Source organism: Thalassophryne amazonica, chromosome 1 (assembly GCF_902500255.1).
Source record: "Thalassophryne amazonica chromosome 1, fThaAma1.1, whole genome shotgun sequence".
NCBI lineage: Eukaryota > Metazoa > Chordata > Actinopteri > Batrachoidiformes > Batrachoididae > Thalassophryne > Thalassophryne amazonica.
The window spans coordinates 59,389,722-59,413,886 of record NC_047103.1 but is presented as its reverse complement, the minus strand read 5'-3'; the positions used below and the strand labels follow the sequence as shown (position 1 = coordinate 59,413,886).

The 24,165-nt window shown below is 44.5% G+C and overlaps 1 protein-coding gene across 6 annotated transcripts in view; it reads left to right on the top strand.

Moving 5' to 3' along the window:
- The window catches only part of cacnb2a (calcium channel, voltage-dependent, beta 2a), a 282,202-nt gene that overhangs the window by 37,359 nt on the left and 220,678 nt on the right, over positions 1–24,165 (top strand). Inside the window, exons 1-2 of one of the 6 annotated variants that reach the window (XM_034170683.1) lie at positions 1,247–1,414; positions 1,619–1,767. The exons of 3 other annotated variants lie outside the window; for them this stretch is intronic. The gene's annotated coding sequence lies outside the window, so the exon portion shown is untranslated. Of the gene's footprint in view, positions 1–1,246; positions 1,418–1,574; positions 1,768–24,165 lie in introns of those variants that run through there. 2 more of the 6 variants (XM_034170698.1, XM_034170690.1) reach the window with 2 other exon arrangements.

The following is a 24,165-nucleotide window of genomic DNA, read 5'->3' as shown; positions in this document are numbered from 1 at the left end:
ATCTTGAATAACGCTCTCAAATAGGAAAGAAATTTGATCTTTTTGACAGAGTAAATTTGTTCACTGTTAAAGGATAGGGATATTTCCAATTTTACCAGGTTTTTCCTGACTTTGACCTTTGACCTATGACCTTGAAAAGTTAATTAATTCCAGTTAATCAGGATATTATGAATCCTCTGTAAAACTTTGATAACGATAAAAAATGTGGGTTACAGGCTGTTCACAAGCAAACAAACAATGGGTGAAAAAGAGGCCTTCGTCAGCGAGGTAATTACATCCCTAGATTCTTGATAATGATAATAATAATAACAATAATAATATAATAACAATAATACATATATTGTTATTCGACACTCAGTCTTACTTTGGTTCTGAAAAGGCACCAGAAGCTCTACCAGTGTCATACGAAAAAAAATTGTGTCCAAACGCCAAATGAACATATAAAAGGAATACAACTTGTACTTGTTAAATTCCAACTTCTATTTCCTTTCTTAACAAAACCCCTGAAATGATGTGAAATATGGGCAGGAACTGAGATGCAGGCTGACATCAGTATGAAATAGCAGCATCCACTGAACAATGGAAATGCCTGGATCCTGGATGGCAACCGCCCAGGCAGACAACCACTCCATCCTCACAATTACAAATAATGATTTATCTGCCGCTGCCTGGTGATATGTTGGGCACACTTTGACCTTTGCACCACACCATGAGAAATGCACCACAAGGCCAAAATGTCTGAACTGATGTTCCCTTACAACAACAAGAAGTAACAGCAAAATAGAAAATAGTCTCTAAGCTTTGATTTAAAAAAAAAGTCTTGTTTCCAGAATAAAATCCTGATTTCATCTTTTTTTCCCCAACTCTCCACTACATTTAGTGGCAATTGAAAAAGATCTAGAGAGAGTGATGCATTTGTTGTCTGCCATGGCTGTTTGGGGGGGGGGGGGGGGGGGGTGTTCACATCAGTTTTGTGTTCACACTGAAACTGTCCAGCATTAATCGCAGTTCAATTTCTTCAGCAACCAGTCGCCTTTCTAACTATGCTGACGCACAACTATGAAAAGTGAAACAATTGAAACAAACATCATGTTAGATGATGAAAAGGAGCTGTCAAAGAGAGTGGCACAAAGGAAAGAAGACAGAATACAAATGTGGTCCCCTCTCATTAGGAAGCAAAGGACATCAGTCAAAAAAAAGACGCTCCACATCCCCGAAGTGAGAAGAAAGGCTCTCCGAGCCGTCCTGCACCTCCCATCCACAGCACAGCAGACACGCAGAGGATGTGGTCGTTCTCAGAGCACTTCCAGATTCTGAGGTGGGGTAAACAGAGGCCCGGGATGTTGCGGAGACGTGCACTTCAGCTCATGATGTTGCAACATTCATTAGATGGACACAAGACGTGGATGAGGAGGTGGTATTGTACAATATCACTTTTCAACCCTGAGTTCTTCTGCGTTTGGGAGAGGCAGAGGGTGGGGTGGCGGGGTGCAAAACTAGAGTTGGTGGGCGGTCTTAAGTTGGAGGCTTGTGTGGATACGTCAGTGCCTCCTCCCTCCAGCATTCACTTCCTTCTAATCTCCTCTGGCATCTTTCCGTCCACGCCCTGGGGACCAAGGTGTGCGAGGACATGGACCGAGGCTAAAGCCGGATGCTGCTTGCATGACAGGGAGTGTGTGAGGACTGCTTCCGGCTCCCTCGTCGGCCGTTGTCCCCATTCATGCTGGGGCTGTGGCTGGGCCACGCCGAGAGCGACAGCTTCCATATGTGAGTTTGATTTGTACGTAGCAGTAAAAAAAAAAAGGCAGATTAACAGATGCATGCGATGGTTTAGTATTCTTGACATCTGCCTCTTTGCAAGCACATTTTCAGATATGCAAATATAAAAATATAAAATCTGCATGCAGGTATATGCCACTTGAACGGCCATGATGCACTGTAAGCAGGGAACTTGTCAGTCCATGTGGACGCCTGCCAGGTTTTCCCTGATGTTCATCTAGCAGATCTGTATCCTGCACCAGGTGCAGATTTTAACAGAAATGTCCTTAGCTGCACAGTTAGAGCTGCTATGCATTCTCAGCGTGTATGCCACTAGTTGCCATCAATCTTTATTTCATATTTGGTTCCAAGGCTTGTGGACAGACAGTGAGGGTTTGCACAGTAACTGTGTTTGCACGCTGCAAGCACACGCTGGGTTGACAGTTTGACTTCACTGGGATTTGTTGGTTCCTTTTGTTTGTACTTTGTGTGCCGGCCTGCGACCCCACTGTTACATTGTCATATAAATAAAATTGAATTGAACTATAGCTTGAAGCAAGGTTGGATGTTTAGGTGTTTGGCAGGTATGACTGTTTTTCATGCTGTCCTCTGCAGCACTGAGGAGGACATGATCATAAAGAAATAACTGCTTTATAATATTCCTTATGCCATGCAACAACATAACATGTCTAAAAACAAGCTTTGTACCCCATGCAGACATCTCTCCAGCACTGCAGATAGCCATGTCGTTGCTAATGCAGTTTTACCACTAGATGGCGGTCTTACACTTACCAATCTACCTCTTTCTTACACTCAAATACGTAAACACACTGTTCCAAAACCTCAAGGCTCAGAAATGAAGATTTTCATGAGGTATGTTTTTTTTAATTTCTTTGTGTCAGATGAATTATGAAACCTCACTCGTAGCTTGAACAGAATGGTCTGAGTGCAGTGAGTCACAGGAGCTTCAGATTACTCAAGCAAACAGTATATGGGGAAATCGTCTTGATGCTGGGCATTAAGGTTCATACAGAATGTTTCCTGTTGTGACTATTTGGACTCACCACTGTGCTAAGATTCCCGTAAAGCTTTAAGATGTACAGTAATGTAGATGTGTCCTAATTGGGAGGCCAGTCCATAAATACAGATCCCTCACAGGATCAGAAGCACAGGCTCCAGATGAACATTATGATGGAGTGGCTCCTCTCCCTTAAGAGGAGGTGCCACCATTGTATAGCCACTTTCACACATGCACCCAAAAAACAAAACAAACATCTGTGTCGCCTGATGTAAACTGAAGGTTGCAACATCCTGTTAAATGGCTGCAAATCATATGCAAAGTTAATGGAGGTAAGTTTTTAAATGTAGCTAGTTTTGCATTTCTTAACAAGACAGGTATAGAGAACAAGAAATGTTGGTGATCAACACTGTGGCACAATTCAGGAATCAGTCGATATTCAGCACCGTTAAGACCAAAAGCTGGTATGATGTTTCCCCAATAGTGCTTAATATTTTTCTTGTTAACTCCTCCTTCCGTGGCACCATGTTGACTGCCCAAGCAGTGAATGAAATGATATACAGCATTAAATAACAGATAAAATAACAGGGCTCTTCTCTTGGGAAACTCTTTAGCGACTGTTATAAGGATGCAGATCATTTCAGAAGCAAAGTTACATTAGGCAAATTCATTATTACTCATTAACTCTAATTTTTTATTTGTATAATGCTAACTCACAACATAAGTCACCTCAAGGCGCTACACACAGTGGTAGATCAAACTCCCTCAGCTTTTATTGATTGTAGGAAGAAACTGCAAGCAGACCAAACTCAATGGGTGACCGTCTGCGATGGCCAGTGTTTTTTCTGATGTCAAAGAACACAAACATGAATGCAGGTAAACCTCGTTAACTAGCATTTGCGTAGTTGCATTACGGCTTTAACCCGCGGTGGATTTGTGGACCCCCGAAAATTTAAGCATTGATTTGATCATTTTTTGGAGGGATTGTCAGTGCGGATGATTTCGATGATGAGTTCTTCTTCCTCCTCCAGCTGCTGCATGTCAGTGATGAGGGTGGACGATTCTGGACGATTCACAGTTTTTGGATGCGACCTGGTGGGCGCGAGTATGGCTGGCGCATGTATAAATTCGGCCCAGTCTGAACTGGCAGTAAGGATCTAAAGGCCCTGTCACTCCTTGATGATTAGCCAGCGTATGCTGACAGCCCAGTTTACACAGAGTGGTTCGGGGTCAGAAACAGAGTAATTTAACATTATTTCATTTTACTTTTCTTGGTGGATCTTTTTCATTGTGACCAGAAAGCTGATGAGTTGACTGATGGCTGTGGTAAATACTGCCGTGGAATGAATGAAGCACTGTGACTCTTTAAACTCTTAAAGTGCCGGCCGCAATCAGACCGTGACTGCATCAATTCTCCATCTGACTGATTAGACGGGGGCATTCAAACAGCTCTGACTGATCAGACGTGGGGAACTGATCAAAGCAATGGTCACGGTCTGATCACAACTAGTACTTTAAAAGTTTAAAGAGTCACAGCGCTTCATTCATTCATGGCAGGCCGGGGGACCGGTCATGATCAGACCATGAACAGATCAAAGCACTGTTCATGGTCTGATCATGACCGGTGCTTTTAAAAGTTTAAAGAGCCACAGCACTTCTTCATTCACGGCAGACCAGGGGACCAGGTTGAATAGACAGGGACACCGATCAAAGCATTGGTTGCGATCTGAACGGTGATCAGACCACTTTGTGAGTGTGCTCACACATACCACCAAGATATACAAGTGCAGGAAGATTTACACGTCAGATTATATTGAAACAGCTTATCTCTCAGCTAGACACCCTGTGGATGTGTGCACAGGGTGCAGACCCCAGTATGGGCATGTAGCATAGAGCATGTAAGTTCCAGATGGACATATCTATAAGTGCCCCTTCACATATAATACGATTGAGGCAGAATGGCGATAGGAGGAGTCAAATGCCACTCGTGAAAAATCGAGCCGCCTCAAACGCGCATCGTACAGCTGTTGCCACAACCATTCGCACACATAAGCGGCCGAAAGACAGTGATTGCCATACGAGTGGCCATTCGAGCCCCCTTTTGGCAAGTGTCGGCCAAATTCCAGGTGTCACACACGAACGTCCAACACCTCTTGCTGGACAGTTGGAAAAGGCGGGGCTATTCGTGCTCACCAGTATGAGAGTAGAAAGCTGTCTGTGTAAACTGCCTAAGTGCAACACAAGTGTGGCGTAACTTAGCAACACATGGGTGTGTTGCCGTCTCTCTCCCCTACACAGACATCATGAATCCAACATTGTCAGGTGTGGCTGAGGGTCCCGGAGTCCGGTCTCTGTCGAGCACAGTGTGCTGCTGTAACAGCGGACCGCTGTGCACTGCAACTCAGCTGGTCAACACACAATGCACATGTGTGGGCAGGCGCTCATGCCCTCATGAGGCACAGTGTGAAGCTGGCCAAGCAGGCTGATGTCACTTCCACCACGTAAATTGTAGTTTACATGACAGACAGAAAGAGTGGAGATTAAATCAAACAAATAAGGGTAAAGGCATAAACTCATTCATGTGTGATCATTTTACTTTTATTTATATAGTGCCAAATCACAACAAAGTTGCCTCAGAAGATCGCTTTGCTCATACGCTTTGCTGTAGACATACAGTGCCTGTCAGCTGGACCTCACCGTGCACACAAGGTATCACATTAAAAATACAAACATCAGACAAATGCAAAAGAACTGTAATCCATATATAATACATACATAAAATAAAAATCACAGAATACAGGAACAGAGAGTGAACTTTTTCTGTGAGCTGACGATGTCCGCAAAGGTGGGCATGTTCCTGCGACCTGCAGCTGTTCAGATATCTGTGCTCGCAAGTCACACCTGGGAACACCTGTAGCAGCTTGTAGAATATGAAGTTGCATAACTTCACCGTGAAGCACAGACATCAGCATGCTGTCCTCACGTGGAAATAAATTAAAATACGCTTCAGCTGACCCGCCACATCAGCGCACCGCAACGCTGGTGAATATCGTGCCATGTTGAAAATCACCGTGAGTGAGTGTCACTGTGGGATTTCCCCACATTGTAATAATTAAAACACATATCACATTTGCAACGCAGTCACTAGCGGATCACTGCGCGATGGACATGCCATGCCGGCTGCTGCATTCATGAAATGACAGCCGGCTATTCCATGACACGGGAGCCGGCTGATGTCTTCATGTTAAACATAAAAAGGGAGATCATTAATCCACGTCATTTCATTACTTCCTGGTTGTACGTCTATGCGGAGGCTAAGTCCGCTCTTTATAACAGGAATTATTATAAATTGTGGGGTTTTTTTTATTTTGTTGTTCCGCTGCTGTACTGCACTGTGTGTTTCATGCGCATGAATACAAGCGTGAACGAAACCGTCGCCGCAGTATCGTGCACGCTTGTCCGACCGTATGTTCCTCCCGACAGCAGGTGGAACGTTCGCGGTTCCCCATTTTCTTTTTGGTTCGCGGGATTTTCTTCTGGTTTCTGTGTCGTTCGCCCAACGTCGTGTTATGTGTGAAGGGGCCCTAACATATGTCAGGGAAACCTAAAATGAGTCATTTCAGGCCTAAATATGCTTTAAGCAGGCTTGTTGACCAGTTTCACCAGAGTATGCACTAGCTATCGGTTGGTAGAATAGGCCAGAAAAAGTATCATGGGAAATTGTTAAGATTAGGAAACCCACAAGTGGAAGATTCCACTGCATTGTGTGTGTTTGCTGCTACAGAAAGAGTAACTGACCAGAGCTGCATTTCCCTCAAATGACTTCTACAAATGTTTTTTACATTTTTTAAAATATTGTGATTGTTGTGAGTTGTCTTTGCCATCTTTCCAGCTCATGCCATCCGTGTCAACACTATATTTGCTTCTGCAAGCAGCCGCTACCAATGAATTGTGGACAGAAGTGTTTTAAAATATGAATTCCCACATCAGCTGTGAAAGTTGAGTTAACATTACAGGCTAAGACCATTAAGAGTGCAACGCTTGTTTTCCAAATTCATGCAAATGAATGCGATGGAACATCCTCCTTATTATGTATTATGTAGTATGAAGCAGACTAATGGCAGCCATGACACATTATCACCACACCACTCTCCAAAATCATGTGGTTCAAAGTGGGAGAATATCTTAACAGTAAGTGGGTTTCAGTTCTGCCACAAACTCTTGTTGAGCCCGACATGAATGTTTGATGGTGGGAGGAAACTTGTGGTCCTAATTAATTGAGTTTGTGCTGCAGCATGCTGGCTCACCGTTTACTGCACTGACTGAATAAGCTTTAATTTACCTATGAGGAGATTAATGTTGTACCAGCTGTTGATACACCACACAGGACATTCTAAGCCCCATGGGTAGGGCTATGTATAAAACAGGCCATGAGTAAAACATGTTGTATTTAGTTATTTTCCACATCCAAAACCATCATTACATTAATCTAATGAGTACCGAGCTGGTTCCCTGAGGTTTGCCCATTCAATACAGCAGGAGAGCATCCCATTGTTGTGACACACCCTTGCTCACATATTTCCATTATGGTGCGCCAAACTGCAGGTTTACATCTGAAATGGGGCGTAATACAATTCCGTTTCAGATGGAATGTGAAGCACGGAGGCCTTGCCGGATGGGATTCCGTCTGACAGACAGATTAGCCAGTCTCAGACACTCCACATGGAAACTCAGCTAATTGAAGACAGCAGGCCCTGCTGCAATCAACCTTTGTTTTCCTGGATTTTCCTATGTGCCATAGTGCAGCAACCCATGTTGTCTGCTTACTGCACCTAAAAAATGTCACACAGTTTAGAGCCAAAGAAATGCAGTGCTTTAATTTATGACTATGTCCATCTGCAGCTGTATAATTCCTCTTGTCAGTCTCACAATTACAAGAGCTCCTGGAGTATTTAAGAAGAAATGCAGGTATATAAAAAAATAACAAAAAGAAACACTTGCAGAATTACATAGAAGACAGTAAATCTTCCATGAAAATAAAAAGTTTATGTGCTTGTGGTGAGCTAATCTCCTACGGCAAAAGTGGGACTTGGATTTCCCAGTTTTCCAGGCATTGGGATGCAGGCCAGAAAGGATGTCACACCAGCACAGGGTAGACAGGAGCAGAGTTTCTTTGGCAGACAACTCACCACACATTTTTTCACTTTTTCAAAAAATATGGAAATGTTCAGAAAACAAGCAGCTAGTTGCTCACAAAGGCCCCGTGGACATTTTTACTTCTTTTAATCCATCACCTCACCATCAGACTGGAAAGTGTGATATAGTGTGATATACAGTGAGGAAAATAAGTATTTGAACACCCTGTGGTTTTGCAGTTCTCCCACTTAGAAATCATGGAGGGTCTGAAATTTTCATCTTAGGTGCATGTCCACTGTGATAGACATAAAAAAAAAAAAAAAAATCCAGAAATCACAATGTATGATTTTTTAAATATTTTATTTGTATGTTACTACTGCAAATAAGTATTTGAACCCCTACCAACCAGCAAGAATTCTGGCTCACACACCTGTTAATTTTTCTTTAAGAAGTCCTCTTATTCTGCACTCTTTACCTGTATTAATTGCACCTGTTTGAACTTGTTACCTGTATAAAAGACACCTGTTCACACACTCAATCAATTACACTCCAACCTGTCCACCATAGCCAAGACCAAAGAGCTGTCTAAGGACACCAGGGACAAAACTGTAGCCCTGCACAAGGCTGGGATGTACTACAGGACAACAGGCAATCAACTTGGTAGAAGACAACAACTGTTATGATTATTTATTAGAAAGTGGAAGAAACACAAGATGACTGTCAATCTCCCTCGGTCTGTGATTCCATGCAAGATCTCACTTTGTGGGGTAAGGATGATTCTGAGAAAGCTCAGAACTACACAGTGCATGTCCAAATGCATGAAGCAAAAGGCACTAGAAGCAGGCCACACAGCAGAAAAGATCCAGCACAGTTACCTTAGGAGGATCTTGGGTCTTAGAATTAGAAGGCTTCATTTTAAAATATTAGACCTCCAAAATAATCTTGATAGTCTTTACAAAAGGTTAGAAACCTTAGTGGGGGAAGAGGCCCATAATAAGATCACAAAGTTCATAGTTAAAAATTCAAATGGCTGAGCATTTAAAAAGTAAGGAGCAGCAAATCAGGAAGTTTCACAACCTTTTAGTGCATAAAAGGTGTACTTTCAGTGGGAGTAGTTTTAAAGATACACCCAGACAAATTAGTGACAACAGGGAAAATTGGGTAAAGAATCTGTCCGACAGGGTTCTTACACAGACAGAAAAGGATGTGCTCACCAAAGGACTAAATTTCTCAGTGACCCCTAAACATATACCGACAGTAGATTACATCACTGCAGTAGAGTCAGCCATTAAACACAACAGTTTGTCAGAGTCAGAAGCTGGGGACCTCCGACTAAGAGTCACAGCAGCGCTTAACAGTGCTAAGCCTCCTCCGTCCAACATCACAGGAGAACAGAAAGCTTTGGCAGCACTGCAGAAGGACCAAAGCATCCTTATCCTGCCAGCAGATAAAGGCAGATGCACGGTGGTCCTGAACACATCGGACTACGAGGCCAAGATCAACACTTACTCAATGACTCCAGTACATACGAACGTCTGAAGAGAGACCCCATGAGTGGCTATAAGAAGAAAATCATTAGCTGCCTCCAAAACCTGGAGAAAGAGGGACTCATCGACAGGCAGACATACTACAGACTGTACCCGGGGGACGCCACTCCATGCATCTATGGACTGCCCAAAATCCACAAACAGGACGTGCCACTCAGGCCTATTGTATGCAGCACAGATTCCATCACATACAATTTGTCCAAGCACCTCAAGTGGATTTTGGCTCCTCTAGTGGGGTAACTCAGACCACCATGTGTGAGAACACACAAGATTTATGAACAAAATGAAGGACCTGCAGCTGGAGGCAGATGAAACTATGGTGTCATTTGATGTGACATCGTTGTTCACCTGCATCCCCACCACTGAGGCCATCTCAGCTGTGAGGCAGAGACTGCTGGAAGATGTGTCTCTACCTGAAAAGACCAAACTCACACCAGACCACATCTGCCAACTCTTGGAGATCTGACTTAACACCACGTATTTCCTGTTTAGGGGGAATTACTACAGGCAGATCCATGGTTGTGCGATGGGGTCTCCGGTATCCCCCATTGTGGCCAATCTGTACATGGAGCGAGTGGAGAAGACAGCCTTGACATCTTTCACGGGCATCTCTCCCAGTCACTGGTTCAGATATGTCGATGACACATGGGTTAAAATCAAGCAACAGGAGGTCGAGGACTTTACAGAACACATCAATTCGGTGGACTCCAATATCAACTTCACACGTGAGGATGCCAGAAACAACCATTTAGCCTTCTTGGACTGTGATGTTACGATTGGAGAGAACAGGCAGCTCCAGACAGAGGTTTACAGAAAACCCACTCACACTGACCAATATCTGCTCTTTGGCTCAAACCACCCCCTTGAACACAAGCTCGGGGTGATCAGGACTCTTCAACACAGAGCCCTACAGGTGCCCACAACTGCAGAGGGAAGGGCTAAAGAGCAACAACTTGTACGGAAAGCCCTCACAGTATGTGGGTACCCACGTTGGTCCCTGGACAAAGTGCAGAAGTCCCAGAAAACAAGAGACCAGATAGACAGGAGACGGAGACAAGAAGAAGAGGAGTGTCTCTCCCTTATTAGCAGGAGTAGGGGAAAAACTACAGAGGATCTTCAGACAGCACAAAATCTCAGTTTACTTTAAACCAGTCAACACCTTGAGACAGAAATTAGTTCACCCTAAGTATCCCTAGTTACAAACAGAGCAATGTAGTGTATCATGTCAGATGTCAGGAAAACTGTAATGAACACTACATAGGTGAGACGAAGCAACTTTTACACAAGAGGCTATACCAGCACCGCAGAGAGGTCGCCAGTGGACCTCAGTCTGCAGTTCATCTCCACCTGAAAGACACTAACCACACATTTGAGGACAAGGAAGTTAAAATCTTAGCCAGAGAGAAGAAATGGTTTGAGAGAGGTGTCAAGGAAGCATTCTTTGTAAAACAGTTGAAACCCAGCCTTAACCGCGGAGCGGGTCTCAGACACGCTTTGTCCCCTGTTACAATGTTGTACTCAGGTCAAAGCAGTTTCAGTCTTTTGTTCATGGTAATGAGTCATTCACGTCATCAGGAGAGAGTCGTCAAGGGAGCCATCAGGGGAGGCTTCCGTCCTGTCATTAGGAGAGTGCTAACTAGAGCACAATAGGTGCTAATTCGAGCTATTGTTTAGTCACTAGCCTATAGCAGTCAGCCTCTCGGTAGGTGGGGTCTGGTTAGGTTAAAAAACTCCAGCTTTTGTTGGCTTCTGGTTTATTCTTCTCTACAAGAGTCAAGACAGAAGTCAGACTACCAGAGCAAGAATTTTAGCTGAGGAAGCTTCTGTGATTTGAAGCGAAACGTCCTCACATCAAGCAACCCAGTCCATTCGAAGATTCAAGCTTCTCTACTATACACAGGAGGACGTGGTCAATGACCTGAAGAGAGCTGGGACCACAGTCACAAAAATTACATTAGTAACACATGATGCTGTCATGGTTTAAAATCCTGCAGGGCAGCAAGGTCCCCTGCTCAAGCCAGCACATGTCCAGGCGTTTGAAGTTCACCAGTGACCATCTGGATGATCCAGAGGAGGCATGGGAGAAAGTCATGTGGTCAGATGAGACCAAAATATAGCTTTTTGGAATCAACTCCACTCGCCGTGTTTAGAGGAAGAGAACAACCCCAAGAAAACCGTCCCAACCGTGAAGCATGGGGGTGGAAACATCATACTCTGGGGGTGCTCTTCTGCAAAGGGGACAGGACGACTGCACTGTATTGAAGGGAGGATGGATGAGGTCATGTATTGCGAGATTTTGGCAAACAACCTCCTTCCCTCAGTAAGAGCATTGAACATGGGTCATGGCTGGGTCTTCCAGCATGACTGACTGCAAACACACAGCCAGGGAAACTAAGGAGGTGCTCCATAAGAAGCATTTCAAGGTCCTGGAGTGGCCTGGCTAGTCTCCAGACCTGAACTCAATAGAAAATCTTTGGAGGGAGCTTAAACTCCAAACCTGAAAGATCTACAGAAGATCTGTATGGAGGAGTGGACCAAAATCCCTGCTGCAGTGTGTGCAAACCTTGTGAAAAACTACAGGAAATGTTTGACCTTTGTAATTGCAAACAAAGGCTACTGTACCAGATATTAACATTAATTTTCACAGGTGTTCAAATACTTATTTGCAGCAGTAACATACAAATAAATTATTAAAAAATCATACATTGTGATTTCCGGATTTTTTTTTTTTTTACCTCCGCCAAGGAGGTTATGTTTTCGGTCGAGTTTGTTTGTTTGTTTGTTTGTTTGTTTGTTTGTTTGTTTGTTTGTTTGTTTGCTTGTCTGTCTGTCTGTTTTTCAGCAGGATAACTCATTTTTTAAAGGATTCTTCACCATTGCGGGATAGGGGGAATTTTGACATTCTAGTTTCTAACGCCACAAAAACAAGGCAGAAAGGCTTGAAAAAAAATTAGGGTGTAACATAGTCAAATGTTCTATCAAACAACAAAGTTTGGTGATGATCGGATCCGGATTCCGGATCTGGTGATCCAGAATATGCAAATATATAGGGAAAATAGAAAATGTGTCAGTGTGAGGTGACAAATGAAGCGAGAGATGCACAACTAACACCAAATTGTAGCTGAATCTGTACTGATTCAGTAAGGTGTCATCAGATTTGATGTAGCTTCAAATGTTATGGAGCTAGATCCAGAGAAAACCGCCATTACCGAAAAATCGTTTTTATACAATAACGTTTGAACTAATAAAGACATAAAAGTGATTCCAAGTTCTAGTGGTATGTTTTCATGGTCAGGGATGTCAAATATAAAGTAAAGAAAAGTGTATGTATCATAGTTTTGGTTGTAACACTGAATTGTTGAATAGATCACTGTGCCAAGGAGGGAATCTCTTTAGGGTCAGTGACCCTATGGCCTTTCAACCGAGTGTCACTAGAAGACATTGCAGTAGTTGCAACTAAAATGAACCTGACCTCATGCCCATTTGATGTCCTTCCCTCGAAGCTTTTTTTAGATACTTTTGACTCAATCGGGCCATGGGTCATGAAAATGTTCAACATGTCTGTCATCCAGTCTCTTTCCGAGCTCATTTAAAGATGCTGTGGTGGAACCAAGACTCAAAAAGCCTAATTTGGACCAGTCTGAGCTTAAGAATTTCAGGCCAATATCGAAGCTCCCCTTTCTAGCAAAAATACTGGAAAAAGTGGTCGCAAAACAACTAACGTCTTTCCTTGAGATGCACAACATCTATGACACTTTTCAGTCAGGCTTTCGGAAACACCACTCCACCGAGACTGCACTACTGAGAGTGTCTAGTGATATCATGATGGCCGCTGACGCAGGAAGATGCACGGTCCTAGTCCTGTTAGACCTGTCCGCAGCCTTTGACACCGTCGACCATAGCATTATGGTCAACCGGCTGCGCGATCTGGTAGGGTTGTCGGGGTCCATGCTGAAGTGGTTTGCCTCATACTTGGAGGAGAGGACCTTTAGTGTGTTGGCTGGCCATAAACTATCTAAAACAGCTGCTTTACAGTATGGTGTCCCGCAAGGTTCTGTTTTGGGGCCACTGCTGTTTCAATTGTATGTCCTTCCCTTCGGCCAGTTGATTCAGGACTTCAGGGATATTTCCTACCACCTGTTTGCGGATGACTTACAACTGTAGTGTTCCTTTAAGATTTCAGAAGTCCACAAATTGAACTCTTTATTTGACTGCCTGTCACAGGTGAAGAAGTGGCTTAATGGAAACCGTCTGCAACTGAACTGTGAAAAAACTGAGACACTTATTGTTGCCCCTGACAGTGCTATTCCTGTTATCAGGAGCCTCCTTGGTGACTTGGGCTTAACGGCAAAAACAAGCCTTAGAAACCTTGGTGTTATTTTGATGAAGGAATGTCTCTTGCTCAGCACGCAAGCAAGCTTGTGAAGAATTGCTTCTTTCACCTGCGAAATATCGCCAAACTTAAACAATTGGTGTCACAGAAAGAATTAGAGGAAATCATCCATGCCTTTGTCACCATGCGGTTGGACTATTGCAACAGCCTGTTCACTTGCCTGGGTAAGAAGGAGATAAATCAGTTGCAGTATGTCCAGAACTCTGCTGCGAGGCTTCTGACCCGCACCAACAGGAGAGCCCACATCACGCCTATCTTGGAATCCCTCCACTGGCTCCCTGTTGCCTCCAGAATTAATTTTAAAATCTTGGTTTTGACTTTCAGAGCACTACATGGTCAGGCTCCTGATTACATTGCTGACTTGATTCAGCCTTACACCTCAGCCCACAACCTCAGATCTTTAGGTCAGAACCTGTTGATGGTTCCTCGAACCTCCTTTAAAACTCGAGGAGACCGATCTTTGAAAGCCGTAGCGCCTCGTCTCTGGAACGAACTCCCTCCGTCCCTGCGATCCCTGGACTCTGTTGAGATGTTCAAAAAGCAACTAAAGACTCTACTTTGTAAACAGGCTTTTCATGGCCAATAATCTTTTAGTACTGAGTGTTTACTGTATATTTTTATTGTTTTACCTTGTAAAGCGCTTTGTGACCCCTGTCTGTGAAAAGCGCTATATAAATAAAGTTTACTTACTTACTTACTTACTTACTTGTGTAGCACATGCAACACTTAAAAAATAGTTCTATTTCAGAATTTACTGTTATTTATTTACAGAAGTGTTTCATAAATGTTATATATTTGCAGTTTAGTTGAATAATAAATTGAATTTTGTCTCTTATTTGTTTTTGTCTATAAGCACATGCAATATCAATATCAGTGCTCAGATGACAGTAGCTTCTGGGAAAGGTGCAAGTTACAATAAACTGTGATGCCAAGCGCTAAGGATACATGCTATCCAGTCACAGCAGATGAAACTTTTTTACTAGCAATCATCGTTAGAGTTTTTTAGGTTCAGTGATTCCACGGCGTGTAGATGTTATGGCGTCAGTGACCCCATGGCCTTGGCGGACGTTTGCACTCTCCGAGTGCTTCAAGTTTTAGATTATGTCTCTCACAGTGGACATGCACCTAAGATGAAAATTTTAGACCCCTCCATGATTTCTAAGTGGGAGAGCTTGCAAAATTGCAGGGTGTTCAATACTTATTTTCCTCACTGTATATCAGAGAAGACCTATGTAGTATTGTGCTGTAGTTCATCTTGGAAACACTAAAATCAGGAACAGTGTGCTGAATGGGGACATGTGCAGTTGTAAATAGGCTGCAAGATCCTGAAAACGCTCAGTAAACTGGAACTGGTGAAGTCATAGAAGAACAAAATAGCACTTCACTGGATATATGAACATATTCTCGTTTTTTTCAGAATCAGGTATCCATCTATGCAGCACAGGGGCCATTTTTTTAGACTGTAATATATGACTATAAAGTACAGTATGAAGTGCATTCAAAAGGAATCCAATTGTATTGTATCCCCTGGAAAAAAAAGCGGAGGTGTGGAGAAACCTCTTGTGCATGTGTGAATTTTTTCCTGCCTGCAGAGCTCATCAGTAGTTGGCAGTCAGCCTTAAGGCACCTTGACACTTGCACAGATTTGATCCCCTACCTGCTGCACAATTCATCCTGCTAATGCTTCCCACTTTGTCCCGCTTGACATCACACTATATAAAATAAGGCCTGTGCCATATCATTTAGTAGCCAATGACACTTTTGCTCTCAGAACTTGGCTGATGAAACAATGCCTCATCGCTCCCAGAATAACAGAGAAATTATCTACAGCTACAGGCTGTCTCATGCACGTCATGCAGGGGAGAACGCTTTTGGAATCTTGTCTCAAAGGTAATTATTTATGATATATATATATATATATATGCAGTATATATTGTAATGGATTGGTTAGACAGTTGCCTTTTCATTCCTTCTTATGAGTTACATAAAGTATCTGTAAAGTATTATTATTATTATTTATACAGTGGGGAAAGTAAGTGTTTGACCCCCTGTCAGTTTTGCAGGTTTTCCCACCAACAAAGAATGGAGAGGTCTGTAATTTTTATCATAGGTACACTTCAACTGTGAGAGACAGAATCTAAAAAAAAAAAAATCCAGATAATCATATTGTATGATTTTTAAATAATTAATTTGCATTTTATTGCATAAAATAAGTATTTGACCCCCTAGAAAAATAGAGCTTAACAATTGGTACAGAAACATTTGTCTGCCATTACAGAGGTCAGACGTTTCCTGTAGTTCTTCACCAAGTTTTCAGACTGTTACTGTTGCAAATAAGTATTTGAACACCTGTGAAAATCAATGTTAATATTTGGTACAGTAGCCTTTGTTTGCAGTTACAGAGGTCAAACGTTTTTCACCAGGTTTGCACACACTGCAGCAGGGATTTTGGTCCACTCCTCCGTACAGATCTTCTCTAGATCTTTCAGATTTGGAGTTTCAGTTCCCTCCAAAGATTTTCTATTGAGTTCAGGTCTGGAGACTGGCCAGGCCACTCCAGGACCTTGAAATGCTTCTTACGGAGCCCCTCCTTAGTTGCTCTGGCTGTGTGTTTGCAGTCATTGTCATGCTGGAAGACCCAGCCATGACTCATCTTCAATGCTCTTACTGTGGGAAGGAGGTTGTTTGCCAAAATCTTGCAATACATGACCCCATCCATCCTCCCTTGAATACGGTGCAGTCGTCCTGTCCCCTTTGCAGAAGAGCACCCCCAGAGTATGATGTTTCCACCCCCATGCTTCACGGTTGGGATGGTTTTCTTGGGGTTGTTCTCATCCTCTAAACATGGTAAGTGGAGTTGATTCCAAAAAGCTCTATTTTGGCCTCATCTGACCACATGACCTTCTCCCATGCCTCCTCTGGATCATCCAGATGGTCACTGGTGAACTCCAAATGGGCCTGGACATGTGCTGGCTTGAGCAGGGGGAACTTGCTGCCCTGCAGGATTTTAAACGATGACAGCATCATGTGTTACTAATGTAATCTTTGTGACTGTGGTCACAGCTCTCTTCAGGTCATTGACCAGGTCCTCCTGTGTAGTTCTGAGCTTTCTCAGAATCATCCTTACCCCACAAAGTGAGATCTTGCATGGAATCCCAGACCGAGGGAGATCTTGTGTTTCTTCCACTTTCTAATAAATAATCATAACAGTTGTTGTCTTCTACCAAGCTGCTTGCCTGTTGTCCTGTAGTCCATCCCAGCCTTGTGCAGGTCTACAGTTTTGTTCCTGTTGTCCTTAGACAGCTCTTTGGTCTTGGCTATGGTGGACAGGTTGGAGTGTGATTGATTGAGTGTGTGAACAGGTGTCTTTTATACAGGTAACAAGTTCAAACAGGTGCAATTAATACAGGTAAAGAGTGGAGAATAAGAAGGCTTCTTAAAGAAAAATTAACAGGTCTGTGAGAGCCAGAATTCTTGCTGGTTGGTAGGTGTTCAAATACTTATTTTATGCAATAAATGCAAATTAATTATTTAAAAATCATACAATGTGATTTTCTGGATGTTTTTTTTTAGATTCTGTCTCTCACAGTTGAAGTGTACCTACCATAAAAATTACAGACCTCTCAATTCTTTGTAGGTGGGAAAACCTGCAAAACTGACTGGGGGTCAATTACTTATTTTCCCCACTGTACATGTAAGATCTCATCATAATCTAATTTCAGGTTCAGATGCCCTACGCGCAATGACATGCATCGACATGCAGTGTTTTGAATAGGGTGCGCAGTGTTCAGGACTAGTTCACACAAGTGGCATGAAATCTATGCATGCCAGAAATCTTGAACATTTCAAAATTTTCTTTGCACACCTGGCCAGTGCGGGGATCCAATTCATGGAAGTGTTCAGGTACCTTTAGAGTGAACATGTGTGCTGAGCACCCGTTGAATTCTCATTTTCTTTAACATAATGGAACAACTTAACTAAAGGTATTGCATCAAATTTTGGCAAAACCTTGGTGATACCCAAGTGGAAACCATTCACAAGATTAAGCAGGCCTAACCCTAACAGAAATTAAAAATGAGCGCACATCAGTGGAGAGCAACGTACATTCCAGTAGACCTTCCCCAAGCCAAAATGATCAAGTAATAGCAATAGCAATAGCAAACCAGCTGGGAGAAGTGTGTGCAGTTCCAAGGAGATTAGGATTTCAGACCTCCAGCTGAGTAATTATATTTTTCTCGGCCAAAGGTTGGATACGTTTTGAATGCACTTTGTATATACCACATTTTCTTGCTGTTCAGCAGAGGTGTCAAGTAACGAAGTACAAATACTTCGTTACTGTACTTAAGTACACTTTTTAGGTATCTATACTTTACTCCATTACTTATTTTTCTGCCTACTTCTGACTTCTACTTATTACATTTTCACACAAGTATCTGTACTTTCTATTCCTTACATTTTAAAACAAACAGCCTCGTTACTCTTGGCTTCAGCGCCGGCGCGGCTTTACCGAGGTGCCAGCGCGGAGTTATCTGACCATGGGTCCGAAGAAGGCACTGACGGCGGAGGAGGGAGACGATATCAAGAAGTCCTTGGACTTTTTGTCTGAGGAAATCTCTGTTGTTAAAATGCAGCAGAAATCCATTATGAGCTGGTGGAAGAAGTGAAGGCTCTCCGGATCCAGAATGCCGAGAAAGACCGGCATCTGGTGTACCTGGGGAACCGTGTTGCGGAGTTGGAACAGTACACAAGGATGAACAACGTTATTATTACAGGAATTCATATTAAACCGCGATCCTACGCACGGGCGGTGTCAGAAGACAGCGGTGGGGAGGCCAGTGAGCAGGAGGCCAACTCAGTGGAACAACAGGTGGCTGACTTCCTGCAATCTAAAGATATTCAAATGGACTGTAATAACATTGAAGCGTGCCACCCCCTGCCCAGGAGAGAGGATGGAGACAAGCGAGCTGTTATAATGAGGTTTGTCAACAGAAAACATAAATGGCATTGTTAAAACAGGGACAGAAACTCAAAGGAAACAAACGTATTCATCAATGAACATCTGACCAAAAGAAACGCAGACATCGTCAGGAAAGCTCGTCTCTTAAAAAAGCAGGGAAAAATTCAACAGACATGGACATCCAAATGCAAAACATTCATCAAACTGAACGGAACACCAGAACAAGCGAAGGTTATGGTAATCAGGAACATCGAGGAACTGGACAAATACGACCAATAAGGTATGAGGACACAAACACATCACAACACCATGACACAGACCAGAGGAACCTATTCATCTACTACATCATCTACATCTGGAGACAAGAAGGATATAACTCACAGGATTGCTGATCATGGAAAACTAGAACTGAGAACATTTAAATACACAGACCACAATGTACTGGACTTGGAGCACGATATAGACCGGACAATAATTTCTTCTCAAATATTAATGACAGTTGTTGCTATTATACAGATGAACAGTTTAATCGGATCATTAAAACGGATAACAAATTATCAATAATCCATTTCAACAGCAGAAGTCTGTATGCAAACTTTAACAACATTAAAGAATATTTAACATAATTGCTATATCAGAAACATGGATCAATGAAGATAAAGGAATGGATTTTGAACCAATCGAAGCAGTGGTTCACAGATTGAAGCAATGCTTCGACCTATTGTTTTGTTTATTCTTTCTTTCTTTTGCTTAATTTTCCCCCGCTAAAGAGCATACTTCTGTGAGTATTATTTACCTTTTCTATGTTAAACCGACCTGTTATGGTCTTCTGAAACAGTTGATAGATGTATTTTATAACTTAAAAACGGGAGCGACGCTAACGCGTTAGCATGTCTATGGCATTTTCAATGTTAAAAGTTAGCATGAAGCAGTTCCAGCTGTCTTCACGTTCGGGTGCATTTGTTTTCAAATTGTAAATTTCTTAAATTTATTTTTGTTTATATATTAATAATCTAATGATAATTATTATATACAATTTCAGAGAAAGAGACAAAAAGAACCTGAATAGAAACACAACAGAAAATAAAATATAAAGCAACTAACAATGAACATACATACATACATACAGAAATAAATAAGTGTTTCCTGTGAACACCTAGTGACTCTTACACCTCCATTTCATCCCTGTTTTATTTAAGTTTAATGACAGTTTGTTTCGGTCAAACCGTATTGTCAATGTGTTAATTTCTTCAGTGATTTACTCCAGAACTTTCTGCCAAACTAGAAAACTGCTGCATCCTAGTAAGAGGAGAATACTACTGGAATGAATCTGAATAAGGAAAGTTTTTTTTTTCTCACTAAATGGATGCTGCACTCACTGCAGTTTATTGTCTGGAATAGTCCCAGATTGCATTTCAGAGCTGCTAGAATCGAAACATTTTCGTGCAGGTGGTGTTGGGGGGTAATTTTGGGTTTTGGGTCTTGGGCCACATGTAGAACGAATCAGTTTTTAAATGAAGCTTTCAATTCATATAGTGGCATCTACCGTTTTTTTTTTTTTGTTTGTTTTTTTTTTCTTTTAAGGTTACTTTATACTTTTATACTTTAAGTAGGTTTTGGAGCACATACTTTTCACTTTTATTTGAGTAAAGAGGTCAAGTTGATACTTCACTTTTACCAGAGTGTTTTTAAACTGCAGTATCTATACTTCTACTTAAGTAACAAATGTGTGTACTTTTGACACCACTGCTGTTCAGTATGTCCATTTACTAATTCTAAAATATTAGCACACAAGAGGTCATGGACATTTTGCAGTGGATCTTGGAAATTGGGAATTGGGATGAATTTCATTGTTTACGGGCACTACATATGCCCAATGGTGGTATAGATGAAAATTTATTTTAGTATATAAAATAAACGCCTGGTGGCTGGGCCTTAGCCCATGGGGCCCGGCCGGGCTCAGCCCGAAAGAGTGACGTGGGCCCGTCCTCCTGTGGGTTCACCACCTGCAGAGGGGGCCATGGGGGGTCGGGTGCAGAGAGGATTGGGTGGGCGGTCGAGGGCGGGTGGCCGGAGGCCCGGTCCATGCTCACAGCCCCTGGCTGTTGGGACGTGGAATGTCACCTCGCTAGGGGGGAAGGAGCCTGAGCTTGTGCAGGAAGTTGAGAGATACCAGTTGAGAGGGGCTGGACGCTTCATTTTTCTGGCGTCGCCCACGGGGAGAGGCGGAGAGCTGGGGTCGCATTGCTTATTACTCCCCAGCTCAGTCGCCAAGTGTTGGAGTTCACTCCGCTGACGAGAGGGTCGCGTCCCTACGCCTCCGGGTCGGGGACAGGTCTCTCAACCGTTGTCTCGGGCCTATGGTCCGAGCGGCAGTGCAGAGTACCCGACCTTCCTGGAGTCCCTGGGAGGGGTACTAGATAGCGCTCCGACTGGGGACTCCATTGTTCTCCTGGGGGATTTCAATGCCCACGTGGGCGGCGACAGTGAGACCTGAGGGGGGTTGATCGGGAAGCACGGCCTCCCCGATCTGAACCCGAGTGGTGTTCAGTTGTTGGACTTCTGTGCTAGTCACAGTTTGTCCATCACAAACACCATGTTCGAGCACAAGGGTGTCCATAAGTGCACGTGGCACCAGGACACCCTGAGCCAGAGGTCGATGATCGACTTTGTAGTCGTATCATCTGACCTTCGGCCACGTGTCTCGGACACCAGGGTGAAGAGAGGGGCAGAGCTGTCGACTGATCACCACCTGGTGGTGAGTTGGATCCGCTGGGAGGGTAGGAAGCCGGTAAGACCTGGCAGGCCCAAACGTATCCTGAGAGTCTGCTGGGAACGACTGGCGGAACCCTCTGTCAGCGAGGTCTTCAACTCCCACCTCCGGGAGAGCTTCTCCCAGATCCCGGGGGAGGTTGGAGACATGGAGTCCGAGTGGACCATGTTCTCCACCTCCATTGTCGATGCGGCTGCTTGTAGCTGTGGTCGCAAGGTCTCTGGTGCCTGTCGCGGCGGCAATCCCCGAACCCGGTGGTGGACACCGGAAGTAAGGGATGCCATCAAGCTGAAGAAGGAGTCCTACTTATCTTTGTTGGTAGGTGGGACCCCAGAGGCAGCTGACAGGTACCAGCAGGCCAAGCGTGCCGCAGCCCGTGCGGTCGCAGAGGCAAAAACTCGGGTTTGGGAGGAGTTCGGGGAGGCTATGGAGGAGGACTATCGGTCGGCCTCGAAGAGATTCTGGCAAACCGTCCGACGCCTCAGGAGGTGGAAGCAGCTCTCCACCAGCACTGTTTACGGTGTGGGTGGGGAGCTGTTGACCCTGACTGGGGATGTTGTCGGGCAGTGGAAGGAGTACTTCAAGGATCTCCTCAATCCCATCGTCACGTCTTCCGAAGAGGAAGCAGAGACTGGGGACTCAGAGTCTGACTCATCCATTACCCAGGCCGAAGTCACCGAGGTGGTTAGAAAGCTCCTCGGTGGCAAGGCTCCTGGGGTGGATGAAATCTGTCCTGAGTACCTTAAGTCTCTGGATGTTGTGGGGCTGTCTTGGCTGACACGCCTCTGCAACATCACGTGGCGATGGGGGGACAGTGCCTCTGGATTGGCAGACCGGGGTGGTGGTCCCTCTGTTTAAGAAGGGGGACCGGAGGGTGTGTTCCAACTATAGGGGGATCACACTCCTCAGCCTCCCCGGTAGGTCTATTCCAGAGTACTGGAGAGGAGAATTCGACCGATGGTCGAACCTCGGATTCGGGAGGAGCAGTGTGGTTTTCGTCCTGGTCGCGGCACACTGGACCAACTCTACACGGGTGCTCGAGGGTTCATGGGAGTTTGCCCAACCAGTCCACATGTGTTTTGTGGATCTGGAGAAGGCATTCGACCATGTCCCTCGGCGCACCCTGTGGGGAGTGCTCTGGGAGTACGGGGTCCGGGGTCCTTTGCTAAGGGCTGTCCGGTCACTGTATGACTGCAGCAGGAGCTTGGTTCGCATTGCCGGTAGTAAGTCAAACCTGTTTCCAGTGCACGTTGGCCTCCGCCAGGGCTGCCCTTTGTCACCGGTTCTGTTCATTATTTTTATGGACAGAATTTCTAGGTGCAGCCAGGGTGTAGAGGGGGTCTGGTTTGGGAACCACAGAATCTCGTCTCTGCTGTTTGCGGATGATGTGGTTCTGTTGGCTTCGTCAAATCAGGACCTTCAGCGTGCACTGGGGCGGTTTGCAGCCGAGTGTGAAGCGTCCAGGATGAAAATCAGCATCTCCAAATCCGAGGCCATGGTTCTCGACCAGAAAAAGGTGCTTTGCCCTCTTCAGGTCGGTGGAGTGTCCTTGCCTCAAGTGGAGGAGTTTAAGTATCTCAGGGTCTTGGTCACGAGTGAGGGACAGATGGAGCGTGAGATCGATAGACGGATCGGTGCAGCATCTGCAGTGATGCGGTCGCTGTATCGGACCGTCGCGGTGAAGAGAGAGCTGAGTAGGGGGGCAAAGCTCTCGATTTACCGATCGATCTACGTTCCGATCCTCACCTATGGTCATGAGATTTGGCTCATGACTGAAAGAACGAGATCGCGAGTACAAGCGGCCGAGATGAGTTTCCTCCGCAGGGTGGCTGGGCTCTCCCTTAGAGATAGGGTGAGGAGCTCGGTCACTCGGGAGGAGCTCGGAGTTGAGCCGCTGCTCCTCCACGTTGAAAGGAGTCAGTTGAGGTGGCTCGGGCATCTTTTCCGGATGCCCCCTGGACGCCTTGCTGGAGAGGTGTTCCGGGCACGTCCCACTGGGAAGAGGCCCCGGGGAAGACCCAGGACACGCTGGAGGGACTACATCTCTCGGCTGGCTTGGGAACGCCTTGGGGTTCCCCCGGAGGAGCTGGAGGAGGTGTGTGTGGATCAGGAGGTCTGGGCGGCTTTGCTTGAGTTTCTGCCCCCGCGACCCGACTCCGGATAAAGCGGAAGAAAATGGATGGATGGATGGATGGATAATATAATCACATAAAATTATTCCAGACATCCATGTTTTTATATGATTGTTCATTCATTCACTCACATTCATTCATTTTCTGCTGCTTATCTGGGTCCAGGTCACGGTGGTAGTAGATAAAACAGCTCGTCCCACACTTTTTTTCCTCCAGCAAACTCCTCGATCTCTTCCTGGGTGGATCCTGAGGTGGTCCAGAGCCAGGTGTGATATAGAATCTCTCCAGCATGTGTCTTCTCTGGATCCTTCTACCAGTTGGACATGCCTGCAAGACCCCCCTGGGGAAACAACCAGGGGGCATCCTCACTGGATGTCTGAACCAGCTCAGCTGGCATGTTTCAATGTGAAGAAGCAACAGCTCTACTCCAAGTCCCTCCCGAATAGTTGAG